General features: G+C 39.4%; 1 non-coding gene across 1 annotated transcript; it reads right to left on the bottom strand.

Annotated features, from left to right (window-relative positions):
* Positions 1–10,461: 10,461 nt before the first annotated feature.
* TRNAK-UUU (transfer RNA lysine (anticodon UUU)) lies at positions 10,462–10,534 on the bottom strand. Its single transcript has one exon. It is a non-coding gene; the product is annotated as a tRNA-Lys (tRNA).
* Between the last annotated feature and the right edge of the window lie 3,429 nt (positions 10,535–13,963).

Here is a 13,963-nt window from a genome sequence, read left to right as displayed (position 1 = left end):
ACTTTGTCCCAGCTTACCCTTCCCCCTCCCCATATCCTCAAGTCCATTCTCTACATCTGCATGATTATTCCTGCCCTGCCCCTAGGTTCTTCAGAACCTTTTTTTTTTTTGAGATTCCATGTATATGTGTTAGCATACAATATTTATTTTTCTCTTTCTGACTTACTTCACTCTGTATGACAGTCTATAGCTCCATCCACCTCACTACAAATAACTCAATTTCGTTTCTTTCTATGGCTGAGTAATATTCCATTGTATATATGTGCCACATCTTCTTTACCTATTCATCTGTTGATGGACATTTAGGTTGCTTCCATGTCCTGGCTATTGTAAATAGAGCTGCAATGAACATTGTGGTACATGACTCTTTTTTGAATTATGGTTTTCTCAGGGTATATGCCCAGTAGTGGGATTGCTGCATCGTATGGTAGTTCTCCTTTTAGTTTTTTAAGGAACCTACATACTGTTCTCCATAGTGGCTATATCAGTTTACATTCCCACCAACAGTGCAAGAGGGTTCCCTTTTCTCCACAACCTCTCCAGCATTTATTATTTGTAAATTTTTTGATGATGGCCATTCTGACTGGTGTGAGGTGATACCTCATTGTAGTTTTGATTTTCATTTCTCTAATGATTAGTGATGTTGAGCATTCTTTCATGTGTTTGTTAGCAATCTGTATATCTTCTTTGGAGAACTGTCTATTTAGGTCTTCTGTGTATTTTTGGATTGGTTTGTTTGTTTTTTTGATATTGAGCTGCATGAGCTACTTGTAAATTTTGGAGATTAATCCTTTGTCAGTTGCTTCATTTGTAAATATTTTCTCCCATTCTGAGGGTTGTCTTTTCATCTTGTTTATGGTTTCCTTTGCTGTGCAAAAGCTTTGAAGTTTCATGAGGTCCCATTTGTTTATTCTTGTTTTTACTTCCATTTCTCTAGGAGGTGGGTCAAAAAGGATCTTGCTGTGATTTATGTCATAGTGTTCTGCCTATGTTTTCTTCTAAGGGTTTTATAGTTTCTGGCCTTACATTTAGGTCTTTAATCCATTTTGAGTTTATTTTTGTGTATGGTGTTAAGGAGTGTTCTAATTCCACTCTTTTAACATGTAGCTGTCCAGTTTTCCCAGCACCACTTATTGAAGAGGCTGCCTTTTCTCCATTGTATGTTCTTGCTTCCTTTATCAAAAATAAGGTGACCATATGTGTGTGGGTTTATCTCTGGGTTTTCTATCTTGTTCCATTGATCTATATGTCTTTTTTTGTGTCAGTACCATACTGTCTTGATTACTGTAGCTTTGTAGTATAGTCTGAAGTCCAGGAGCCTGATTCCTCCAGCTCCATTTTTCTTTCTCAAGATTGCTTTGGTTATTCAGGGTCTTTTGTGTTTCCATACAAGTTGTGCAATTTTTTGTTCTAGTTCTGTGAAAAATGCCATTGGTAGTTTGATAGGGATTGCATTGAATCTGTAGATAGCTTTGGGTAGTAGAGTCATTTTCACAATGTTGATTCTTCCAATCCAAGAACATGGCATATCTCTCCATCTGTTTGTATCATCTTTAATTTCTTTCATCAGTGTCTTATAGTTTTCTGCACACAGGTCTTTTGTCTCCTTAGGTAGGTTTATTCCTAGGTATTTTATTCTTTTTGTTGCAATGGTAAATGGGAGTGTTTCCTTAATTTCCCTTTCATATTTTTCATCATTAGTGTATAGGAATGCAAGAGATTTCTGTGCATTAATTTTGTATCCTGCTACTTTACCAAATTCATTGATTAGCTCTAGTAGTTTTCTGGTAGCATCTTTAGGATTCTCTATGTATAGTATCATGTCATCTGCAAACAGTGACAGCTTTACTTCTTCCTTTCCAGTTTGGATTCCTTTTATTTCTTTTTCTTTTCTGATTGCTGTGGCTAAAACTTCCAAAACTATGTTGAATAATAGTGGTGAGAGTGGGCAACCTTATCTTGTTCCTAATCTTAGTGGAAATGGTTTCAGTTTTTTACCATTGAGAATGATGTTGGCTGTGGGTTTGTCATATGTAACCTTTATCATGATGAGGTAAGTTCCCTCTATGCCTACTTTCTGCAGGGTTTTTATCATAAATGGGTGTTGAATTTTGTCGAAAGCTTTTTCTGCATCTATTGAGATGATCATATGGTTTTTCTCCTTCACTTTGTTAGTATGGTGTATCACATTGATTTATTTGTGTATATTGAAGAATCCTTGCATTCCTGGGATATACCCCACTTGATCATGGTGTATGATCCTTTTACTGAGCTGTTGGATTCTGTTTGCTAGTATTTTGTTGAGGATTTCTGCATCTATGTTCGTCAGTGATATTGGCCTGTAATTTTCTTCCTTTGTAACATCTTTTTCTGGTTTTGGTATCAGGGTGATGGTGGCCTTGTAGAATGAGTTCGGGAGTGTTCCTCCCTCTGCTATATTTTGGAAGAGTTTGAGAAGGATCGGTGTTAGCTCTTCTCTAAATGTTTGATAGAATCCGCCTGTGAAGCCATCTGGTCCTGGGCTTTGGTTTGTTAGAAGATTTTTAATCACAGTTTCAATTTCATTACTTGTGATTGGTCTGTTCATATTTTCTGTTTCTTCCTGGTTCAGTCTGGGAAGGTTATACCTTTCTAAGAATTTGTCCATTTCTTCCAGGTTGTCCATTTTATTGGCATAGAGTTGCTTGTAGTAGTCTCTTAGGATGCTTTGTATTTCTGCGGTGTCTGTTGTAACTTCTCCTTTTCCATTTCTAATTTTATTGATTTAAGTCCTCTCCCTCTTTTTCTTGATGAGTATGGCTAATGGTTTATCAATTTTATTTATCTTCTCAAAGAACCAGCTTTTAGTTTTATTGATCTTTGCAATTGTTTTCTTTGTTTCTATTTCATTTATTTCTGCTCTGATCTTTATGATTTCTTTCCTTCTGCTAACTTTGGGTTTTGTTTGTTCTTCTTTCTCTAGTTCCTTTAGGTGTAAGGTTAGATTGTTTACTTGAGATTTTTCTTGTTTCTTGAGGTAGGCTTGTATAGCTATAAACTTCCCTCCTAGAACTGCTTTTGCTGCATCCCAGGTTTTGGATCGTCACGTTTTCATTATCATTTGTCTCTAGGTATTTTTTGATTTCCTCTTTGATTTCTTCAGTGATCTCTTGGTTATTTAGTAACGTATTGTTTAGCCTCCATGTGTTTGTGTTTTTCACTTTTTTTTCCCTGTAATTGATTTCTAATCTCATAGCATTGTGGTCAGAAAAGATGCTTGATATGATTTCAATTTTCTTAAATTTACTGAGGCTTGATGTGTGACCCAAGATGAGATCTATCCGGAGAATGTTCCGTGCACACTTGAGAAGAAAGTGTAATCTGCATGTTTTGGATGGAATGTCCTATATATATCAATTAAATCTATCTGGTCTATTGTGTCACTTAAAGCTTGTGTTTCCTTATTAATTTTCTGTTTGAATGATCTGTCCATTGGTGTAAGTGAGGTGTTAAAGTCCCCCACTATTATTGTGTTACGGTCGATTTCCTCTTTTATCACTGTTAGCAGTTGCCTTATGTATTGAGGTGCTCCTATGTTGGGTGCATATATATTTATAATTGTTATATCTTCTTCTTGGATCGATCCCTTGATCATTATGTAGTGTCCTTCCTTGTCTCTTGTAAAATTCTTTATTTTAAAGTCTATTTTATCTGATATGATTATAGCTATTCCAGCTTTCTTTTGATTTCCATTTGCATGGAATATCTTTTTCCATCCCTCACTTTCAGTCTGTATGTGTCCCTAGGTCTGAAGTGGGTCTCTTGTAGACAGCATATATATGGGTCTTGTTTTTGTTTCCATTCAGCAAGCCTGTGTCTTTTGGTTGGAGCTTTTAATCCATTCACGTTTAAGGTAATTATCAATATGTATGTTCCTATTACCATTTTCTTAATTGTTTTGGGTTTGTTTTTGTAGGTTCTTTTCTTCTCTTGTGTTTCCCACTTAGAGAAGTTCCTTTAGCATTTGTTGTAGAGCTGGTTTGGTGGTGCTGAATTCTCTTAGCTTTTGCTTGTCTGTAAAGCTTTTGATTTCTCCATCGAATCTGAATGAGAACCTTGCCAGGTAGAGTAATCTTGGTTGTAGGCTCTATACTTTCATCACTTTAAGTATATCATGCCACTCCCTTCTGGCTTGTAGAGTTTCTGCTGAGAAATCAGCTGTTAACCTTATGGGAGTTCCCTTGTATATTATTTGTCGTTTTTCTCTTGCTGCTTTCAATAATTTTTCTTTGTCTTTAATTTTTGCCAATTTGATTACTATGTGTCTCGGCGTGTTTCTCCTTGGGTTTATCCTGTATGAGACTCACTGTGCTTCCTGGACTTGGGTGGCTATTTCCTTTCCCATGTTAGGGAAGGTTTTGACTATAATCTCTTCAAATATTTTCTCTTGTCCTTTCTCTCTCTCTTCTCCTTCTGGGACCCCTATAATGTGAATGTTGTTGTGTTTAATGTTCTCCCAAAGGTCTCCTAGGCTGTCTTCATTTCTTTTCATTCTTTTTTCTTTATTCTGTTCCACAGCAGTGAATTCCACTATTCTGTCTTCTAGGTCACTTATCCATTCTTCTGCCTCAGTTATTCTGCTATTGATTCCTTCTAGTGTAGTTTTCATTTCAGTTATTGTATTGTTCATCTCTGTTTGTTTGTTCTTTAATTCTTCTAGGTTTTTGTTAAACATTTCTTGCATCTTCTCGATCTTTGCCTCCATTCTTTTTCCGAGGTCCTGGATCATCTTTACTATCATTATTCTGAATTAATTTTCTGGAATGTTGCCTATCTTCACTTCATTTAGTTGTTTTTCTGGGGTTTTATCTTGTTCCTTCATCTGGTACATAGCCCTCGGCCTTTTCATCTTATCTATCTTTCTGTGAATGTGGTTTTTTTCCCACAGCCTGCAGGATTGTAGTTCTTCTTACTTCTGCTGTCTGCACTCTCATGGATGAGGCTATCTAAGAGGTTTGATGGGAGCAACTGGTGGTGGGTAGAGCTGACTGTTGTTCTGACAAATGCATATCTTAATGAATTTTTTTATACATTTATTTATTTTATTTTTGCCTGCATTGGGTCTTCATTGCTGCGTGCACGCTTTCTCTAGTTGCGGCGAGTGGGGGCTACTCTTCGTTGCAGTGTGTGGGCTTCTCATTGGGGTGGCTTCTCTTGTTGCGGAGCATGGGCTCTAGGTGTGCGGGCTTCAATAGTTGTGGTGCATGGGCTGTAGAGTGCAGGCTCAGTAGTTGTGGCTCACAGGTTCAGTTGCTCTGCAGCATGTGGGATCTTCCTGGACCAGGGCTAAAACCCATGTCCCCTGCATTGGCAGGAGGATTCTTAACCACTGCGCCACCAGGGAAGCCCCTATCTTAATGAATTGTTATAAAGTAAATACCCATATAACCACCATTCAAGCCATAAAATAAAATTTTGCCAAAACCCTAGAAGTCTATACCAACATTCTCACCCCCCAGCTTATACTCCCCTTCCTGATCACAATGCTGCCTTTCCCTCCTAGAGAGATCCATAATTCTGAGTTCTGTGTACATAACTTGCTTTCTTTCAAAAAAATAATGTTATCGGGAACTCCCTAGCAGTTCAGTGGTTAGGATCCAGTGCTTTCACTGCCTTGGGCCCTGGTTCAATTCCTGGTCAGGGAACTAAGAGCCCACAAGATGTGTGGCAAAAAAAAAAAAAAAAAAATTATCATTTAAGTATGCATCCCAAAACACAGTCTAGTTTTGCTTATTTTAAGCTTCATATAAATAGAAGAATATAGTATATATTATAGCTGACCTCATTTGCTCAATATTATATTTTGAAATTCATGTTGTTGCATGAGGCTGCAGCTCATTCATTTTCATTGCTGTATTCCATCAGATGAATCTAATACAATGTATTTAGCCCTATACTGCTGATGCATATTTACGTTATTTCCAGTTTTTGCTACTGTGAATAATGCTGCTATAAAATATCCTTGTCTTGGAGATTTGTAGAAGAATTTTTTATGGGTTACTAGTATAGCATTGTTAAAATCTCCCAGCAGCATTGCAAATTTCTCTTTGAAGAAAAAGTCTGACAACTTTTGCTTTAGACATATGGAGGTAGTTATTTGGTACGTACACATTTAGAATTGTTCATTCATCCTGATGACTTGAACCTTTTGTCAGCATGAAGTGGCTGTCTCTAATGCTTTTTGACCTAAATTCTGTTTTTTTGTTTTTTGTTTTGGCTGCATTGGGTCTTCATTGCTGCACCCGGGTTTTCTCTAGTTGGGGTGAGCAGAGGCTACTCTTCATTGCGGCGCGTGGGCTTCTCATTGCAGTGGCTTCTCTTTTTGCGGAGCACGGGTTCTAGGTACGCAGGCTCAGTAGTTGTGGCTCGCGGGCTATAGAGTGCAGGCTCAGTAGTTGTGGCACATGGGCTTAGTTGCTCCACTGCGTGTGGGATCTTCCTGGACCAGGGCTCGAACTCATGTCCCCTGCATTGGCAGGCAGATTCTCAACCACTGCTCCACTAGGGAAGCCCCTAAATTCTGTTCTGTGTGATGTTACTAATGCGAGACCAGCTTTCTTTCTTTCTTCCTTTCTTTTTTCTTTCGGCCATGCCGTGCGCCTTGTGGGATCCTACTTCTCCAACCAGGGATCAAACCTGGGCCCATTGCAGTGAAAGCACTGAGTCTCAACCACTGCACCTTCAGGGAATTCCCCTCTTTCATTTTTTTAATTGCTGTAAAATACACATAATGTAAAATTTGCACTTTAGCCATTTTAAAATGTACAACTCAGTGGCATAAAGTACATTCACAATCACCACTATCTCATTTCAGAACTTTTTCAATCTTCCAAACAGAAACTGTATACCCATTAAACAACAACTGCCCCTCCCCCTTTCCCCTCGGCCCCTGGTAACCACTATTCTACCTTGTCTTTATGAATTTGAGTGTTCTAGGTACCTCACACAAGTGGAATCATACAACCTTTGTCCTTTGGTGCCTGGCTTATTTCACTTGTTTTTGGAGCTTTAAACAAACTTGCTATAAGACATCATCTTCATATAAGTGCACTAAGCAGAGATTTAAAAACAAACAAAACAAAACACCCACTGAGCGTAAGGCCCTGTGGTAAAGCAAAGATAAATAAACCACTGTCCCTACAGCGGAGGGCATGATGGATTGTGAGATGAGTGGCGTGTGGTTTTCCTTTTGCTTGACCTCAGCCGCTGTAAAGAGAAGTCTGTGTATGACATTTAGATGCCACTGAAGTTGCATCCCTAAGCGTGCGGGGCCAGAGTTGTTTTCGCTTGATGGAGGTAAATCCCGAGTCCACTGCCCAGGTGTAGTTGCTTGCTCCGGCCTCACGGTGGCGCATTTCCAAAGCAGCAAGGGTGCTCTTACCAGGGGAGGAAACAAACCCCTTCCCAAGTGTGGTGGCCGTGATCGAGGTGCTGCAAGAGCTTTCTTCTTCTCATGACGCCACCTCCGTTGTCCCTACACAACCCTCACGCCACAGTCCCCCTTTACACAGTCACTGCCTTTCACCTGCGGTCTTAACATTTCCCCCTGCCATCCTCACCGTCACAGCCCAGTAGGGCTGTCCTTTGAGCCCTCAGTTTCATTTCTTTCATTTCATTTGCTCCTCCCTCTGCCATATGAGAATCAGTTTCCGCATTGAATTGCAAATTTCTTGGCAAAATCCTGCTGAACTTTTTTTGTTTGCCCCACTCCTAAGCTCTTAAGATGAGACACTCGTTGTCACAAATACCAACTTGGAACTATAGTCAGCAGCTTCGAGACGAGGGGCTCGTTACTGACATGTATTGCTTACTCATTCATTCCACGAGCATTGTGTCACTAAGTGCCAGGGAGCTAGCAGCACAGAACCAACAAGATAAAATCCTAGGGTTCAAGGTATGTGCTGTCCAGGGGTAAATAACAAGTAAACTGTTATAAAACAATGTGGTAAGGGCTGTAAGAGGGAATAAGCGGCAGTGAGCAGGAAGTGCTGAAGATGGGGAGGTGGGGCTGGTGGATGGTCAGCTTAGGCTTCCATGGGAAGCGAGGATGGAGATGAGTCATCCAGAGACCTTTGGAGTTTACCAGATGGAAGAGGGCAGCAAGGCCATTATCAGGCTGCAAAAATAGCCCCTGAAAACAACATTATTTCCTCATGCCTGTCTGGAGTTCAAGAGGTCAGGGCAAACCACGTGTGGGGAGCTCCCTGCTTGCTTCGGCTTGCCAACTGGATCTGGCAGGGGTGTTTAGTTTTATTAGTGATGATAAAGGTGGCTGATCTATCTGGCCCGTATTGCTGCTCTCTCTCAGTAGTTTTCATCTCTTGCGCACTACCAGTTGCCCCGCCGTCCACTCTAGCCTCCAGTTTACATTACTGAGAAATGGTCTGGTACGGAAAATCGCTGTGGTCCCTGTCGTAACAGCTTTCTCACAAGTTGGGCTCAGTGGGAACTGGCCAGTTGGCCATGGCTGCCATTGGGATAGGTGCCTGCCCACCCTTGTCCAAGTAACTGTGTCCAGGGTTGGGATCTTGTTGTACAAACCATGGCCAGTTGTCCCAGAGGAAGCAGCCCCAACTGGTTTATTAGCAAGTTGCTGAGGGCAGGACAGTTGTCCCCTGCTTCTTCAAAGGCAAGGTTTCCCAGTCTTGGCACTATTGACATTTTGGGCTGTGTAATTCTTTGTCGTGGGGGACTGACCTATGCATTGTAGGATGTTTAGCAGCATCCCTTCCCCCTCTCAATGAGTTATGATAAGTAAAAATGTCTCCTGGGAGAAAACTCATCCCTGGTTGAGAACCACTGTTCTAAGGGGATAGGAGAGTACAGGATTGGTCCTTCCAGGTGGATGTAGTCAGTGGTCAGGACTGTGAGAATGAAGTCTACTGCGTATATACCTGCCTCTATAGGGCTGGCTCAGAGGCTGAGAGGAGCAGCTCCTGCTGTGGGCAGGGATCTGAATGGAGCATTGGTGGGTTCAGATGTGAACAGCTATGCTCAGAGCGGGGAAACCAAGACAGAGTATCGTGTGTGTGTGTGCATGTGTGTGTGTGTGTAGCTGCATGGATTTGAATGAGCATGTGCTGTGGTTTACTCTTTGTGTACATATTTCTGAGAATGTGCAGTTCTCAGTGTGGGTGTACGTATATGCATGAGGACATAGATATCTGTGTGTTTCGAGGTTGGACTGTACATAGTCCACACTGCCCCTCCTTCTGTGTTATCAAGATAAATTAGTGTCATATATGACACTTAATTGGTACTCTCAGTATGCTGATTCAGCTCTACTGAAGTTGAAATGAAACTTGGTTTGGAGTGGTTTTTCCTATTGTGTAGACCTGTCTATCCCTAGACATAAGTAATGTGTAATGAATGGGTGTTAACCCCAACGGTCTCCAATGACATCATGCTTCAGCACCAGAATCCAGGGTGGACCGAACTCAGGGTCCAAGAAGCACAGCCAAGTCCATTCTGAGCTCATCTGTGTTCTAGAGACTAGAGTCTCAGCCCTTTGACCAACTGGTTGTACAACAAACCAGTTAACCTTTCATTTCTTTAATTTCCCTTCTTGTAAAGTGGAGTTAATTAATATCCTTCTTAGGGGACTCTCTTGAGAACAACTTACATTATCATAAAGACTTAAAAAAATAGTGCTACATAAATGTTGAGTGAAAATAAATTGTTCTTCCTCATTATATAATCTCCTCCCTTAAAAAGTCAGCTGATGTTTATTTATGTACTCTGTGTTCCTGCTACTTTATCTAAATATTTGTCTTTCTTACTTGGTTAGCTATGTGGATTGGGTCTGTATCTTCATTTGGTATAGTGGCCATTGTGGCCACTAGTGACTCAATTGTCATTCGTGTTCATGATGTTTTTGACAGTGATGATTCTGTCCTGCCTAATTCCCCAGATCATCAATCAATTTGAAATGAGTTCTTGGACACTTTCAAGAGAGAAGAGCTTGTATTCTTTCAACCAACCAACCAACCAACCAACCACATGTGAAAAGCAAAAAGATATGTGGGTTAAGACTCTGTCCCTGAAAACACAGTAGTAAGGGACAAGGCACAGACTTGGAGGAGAGAGACTCATGGATGCTCCTGCCAGGTGACTTTCCTGCTCTTTTAAATTAATATTATTTTTTTTCCCCTCCAACTCTATTGAGGTACAATTGACAGATTAAATTGTTTATATTTAAAGTGTACAACATGATGATTTAATATACGCATACTTTGTGAAATGATTACCACAATGAACACATCCATCACCTTATGTAGTCACCGTGTGTGTGTGTGTGTGTGTGTGTGTGTGTGGTGAAAATAAGATCTATTCTGTTAGCAAATTTCAAGTGGTCATTGTGGGTTTTCTTTCTTTTCTTTTCTTTTCTTCTTTGGCCACACTGCATGGCTTACGGAATCTTAGTTCCCTGAGCAGGGATTGAACCCGCGCCCTTGGTGGCAAAAGCTCAGAGTCCTAACCACTGGACCACCAGGGAATTTCCTCAAGTGTTCAGTATAGTATAGTTAGTTATAGTCATCATGCTATACATTGTATCGCCAGAACTTATTCATCTTACTGAGGCTTATATCCCTTGACCAGCATCTCACCATTTCCCCCATCTCTAGCCCCTGGTAACCACCATTCTACTCTCTGTTTCTATGGGATTGGCTTTCTTTACTTTTGATTCCACATATAACTAAGATCATACAGTATTTGTCTTTTTCTGTGAAGCTTATTTCACCTAGCATAATGTCCTCTAGGTTCATCCGTGTTTTTTGCAAATGGTAAGATTTCCTTCCTTCTCATGGCTCAATACTATTCCATTATACTCTATCCACGTATGTATGTATGTATGTATCTCATTTACTATATCCATTCCCTATCTTGGCTATTGTGAATAATGCTGCAATGAAAATGAGAGTACAGATATCTCCACAACGGACTGATTTCATTCCCTTTGGATAAATATCCAGAAGTGAAATTGCTGGATCATACAGTTCTCTTTTTAAGTTTTTTGAGGAAACTCCATACTGTTTTCCAAGGTGGCTGCACCAGCTTACATTCCCACCAACATTGCACAAGGGTTCCCTTTTCTCCACATCCTTGCCAACACTTGTTATCTCTTGTCTTTCTGATGATAGCTATTCTAACAGGTGAGGGGTGATATCTTACTGTAATTTTGATTTGCATTTCCCTGATGATTATTGACGTTGAGCACCTTTTCACGTACCCATTGGTCATTTGTTCGTGGCTTTTTTCAATAGTAAATACTACTACACTATCTGCAGTTGGTTGAATACGTGGAGGCAGAACCTCGGATATGGAGGAACCTCGGATATGCAGGAACCTCGGATATGAGGGCCAACTATAAGTTATACGTGGATTTTCGACTATGCGGAGGGTCAGTGCCCCTAACACCTGCATTGTTCAAGGGTCAACTGTAGTTATTTATTTATTTATTTTGGCCGTGCTGCGCGGCACGCAGGATCTTAGCTCCCCAACCAGGGATTGAACCTGCGTCCCCTGCAGTGGAAGTGTAGAGTCTTAACCACTGGACCACCAGGGAAGTCCCCTGTAGTTATTTTTAATACTTTTGTTCTTTAACCTCTATACTAGAATTAAATGATTAACACACCACTGTTACAGTATTAAAGTATTCTGAATTTGATTATACACTTACTTTTATTTTATATGCTCATATTCCTAAGTAGCATCCTTTCATTTCAGCTTTAGGAATACCTTTCAGCATTTCTTGTAGGGCAGGTCTATCGGCAATGAATGCCCTTGGCTTTTGTGTGCCTGGCAAAGGGTTTATCTTTCCTTTGTTGCTAAAGGACAGGCAGCTTTGCTGGGTAAAGTGTTCTTGGTTGGCAGTTTTTTCTTTCAGCACTTTTATGTATCATCCCACTCTCTCATGGACTGCAAATTTTCTGCTGATAGCCTGTTGAGGGTTCCTTTGTATGTGAGATTCTTTTTTTTCTCTTGCTGCTTTAAAAATTCTCTCTTTGTCTTTGATTTTAGAAAGTTATATTGCAATGTGTCTTGGAGAAGATCTCTTTGGGCTGAATCTGTTTCGGGACCTATGAGCTTCATAAACTTGGATGTCCAAATCTCTCCCTAGATTTGGGAAGTTCTCAGCCATTATTTATTTAAATAAGCTTTCTGCTCCTTTCTCTCTTTCTTCTCCTTTGAGGACTCCAATAACATGTTGTTTTGTCTGATGGTATCCTATAATTCACATAGACTTTCTTCATTTTCATTCCCTGTGATAGCTTCTTTGCTTTCTAGAACAACAAAGTATCCCAGGATCAACCTGTACATTTCTGCCCCCAACGTGGAATTAATGATTTTCTTTAAAGAGTCCTGGCTCCTTGTATTGATAGAAAGGAATGGTGTTTAGGGATCACCTCCTGGGTGTCAGGGATGCATGCTGTTATTAAACCCAGCAATAATGCATCACATCAAGGATGAATAGAATGTACAGAGCCAGACAATAAACTACAAGTTCATACTGATATTTCCAATTTAGTTTTCAGATTATAGAATTTTCCCTAACTTCTTTGAGTTTATATTTGCATTTCTTTTCTCTTACACTGAAAATCTTGATTCTGAATGAATTTACTATAATTGATTATTTGCTTATTCTAACTTATACACATTACTGAGTAATAAAAATATTTCCAAGTAATATCTCTAAATACATGTTTTTAAGAATGTTTGTAAAACATACCAATATTACTTAGTAACAATAAGACTATGAAATTCAAGATTTCTCTGTTCTTTCTTTCCCTTAGGGTATATCCCTTTGGTAAACAAAACTGTGTTTTAAAGTCACTTGAAATAATTTTTGTTTGGTTGTGCTACCCACTTGATATACAGTTAAGTTCATTTGTCTCAGTATGGTTTCAATTTTAGGAACTACTCTTCAGAAATTAGATTTAATTTTTCAATTATATTAAAGGTTCCCATGGTTTCAAAGTCAAAGCTATAAAACAAGGTGTATTTAAAGAAGCCTAGCTTCCCTATCTTTCCCCTCTACTCTGTTCCTCCTTATAAGTAACCACTTGTCTTAGTTTTTGGTTTTCCTTCCATTGTTTCAGAAAATATAAGCAAATGCATAAAAATATCCACCTCTTGTTATTACTCTAAAGGTAGCATACTATAAACACTTTTTCCCACTTAATAGTATTTTCTGCCCACTAGCCCATAGTGTTTTATCCTAGTGGTCCTCCTCATGACTCAGTGCACAGTTCTCTATGGTGTGAATATATCATGGTTTATTCAATCATTCTCTATTAATGTACATCTGGTTCCCTCATTCTTAATTCTGAGCGGATAACCATCTGAGGAAAATCCATAACAAGGAAAACAAAACAAAAAACAGAAACAGAAAAAGGAACCTGGAAAACAGAGCCTATGTAGAGAAAACAAAAACTACTATATCTGCAGGGAAATTAGAAAAGTTATGTAACCATGGAAAAGAGAACAGGGTACTCCAATGAAGGAATGCTTACAGAATAAGAAAGAGCTCTTGGAAAAATCAAAGTGTGGAATCAGAAATTAAAAAAAATTAAAAACCAAAAACTTCATTAAGAAGGATCAGAAGATAAAGTTGAGGAAAGCTCTCAGAAATTAGAGCAAAAAACCAAAAAACCAAAACCCATAAAGATGGAAAATAGGAGAGAAGTGATTTGAAAATCAGGGGACTACATCATAGAGATCAGTCCTGGAAGTCCAATATTTGAATAATAGGAATTCCTAAAAGAGAGAATAGGGAAAATGGAGGAGAAGAAATAACAAAATTATTTAAGATAATTTCCAAGAACCAAAGAGCTTGAGTTTCAAGACTGAAAGAACTCACTCAGTATACAGTGGATGGATGAATAGGCTTGCATCACAGAACATCGTTGTACAACTTCAAAAC

Source organism: Phocoena phocoena, chromosome 10, assembly GCF_963924675.1.
Source record: "Phocoena phocoena chromosome 10, mPhoPho1.1, whole genome shotgun sequence".
Lineage (NCBI taxonomy): Eukaryota > Metazoa > Chordata > Mammalia > Artiodactyla > Phocoenidae > Phocoena > Phocoena phocoena.
This window is presented reverse-complemented; position numbering and strand designations above follow the sequence as displayed.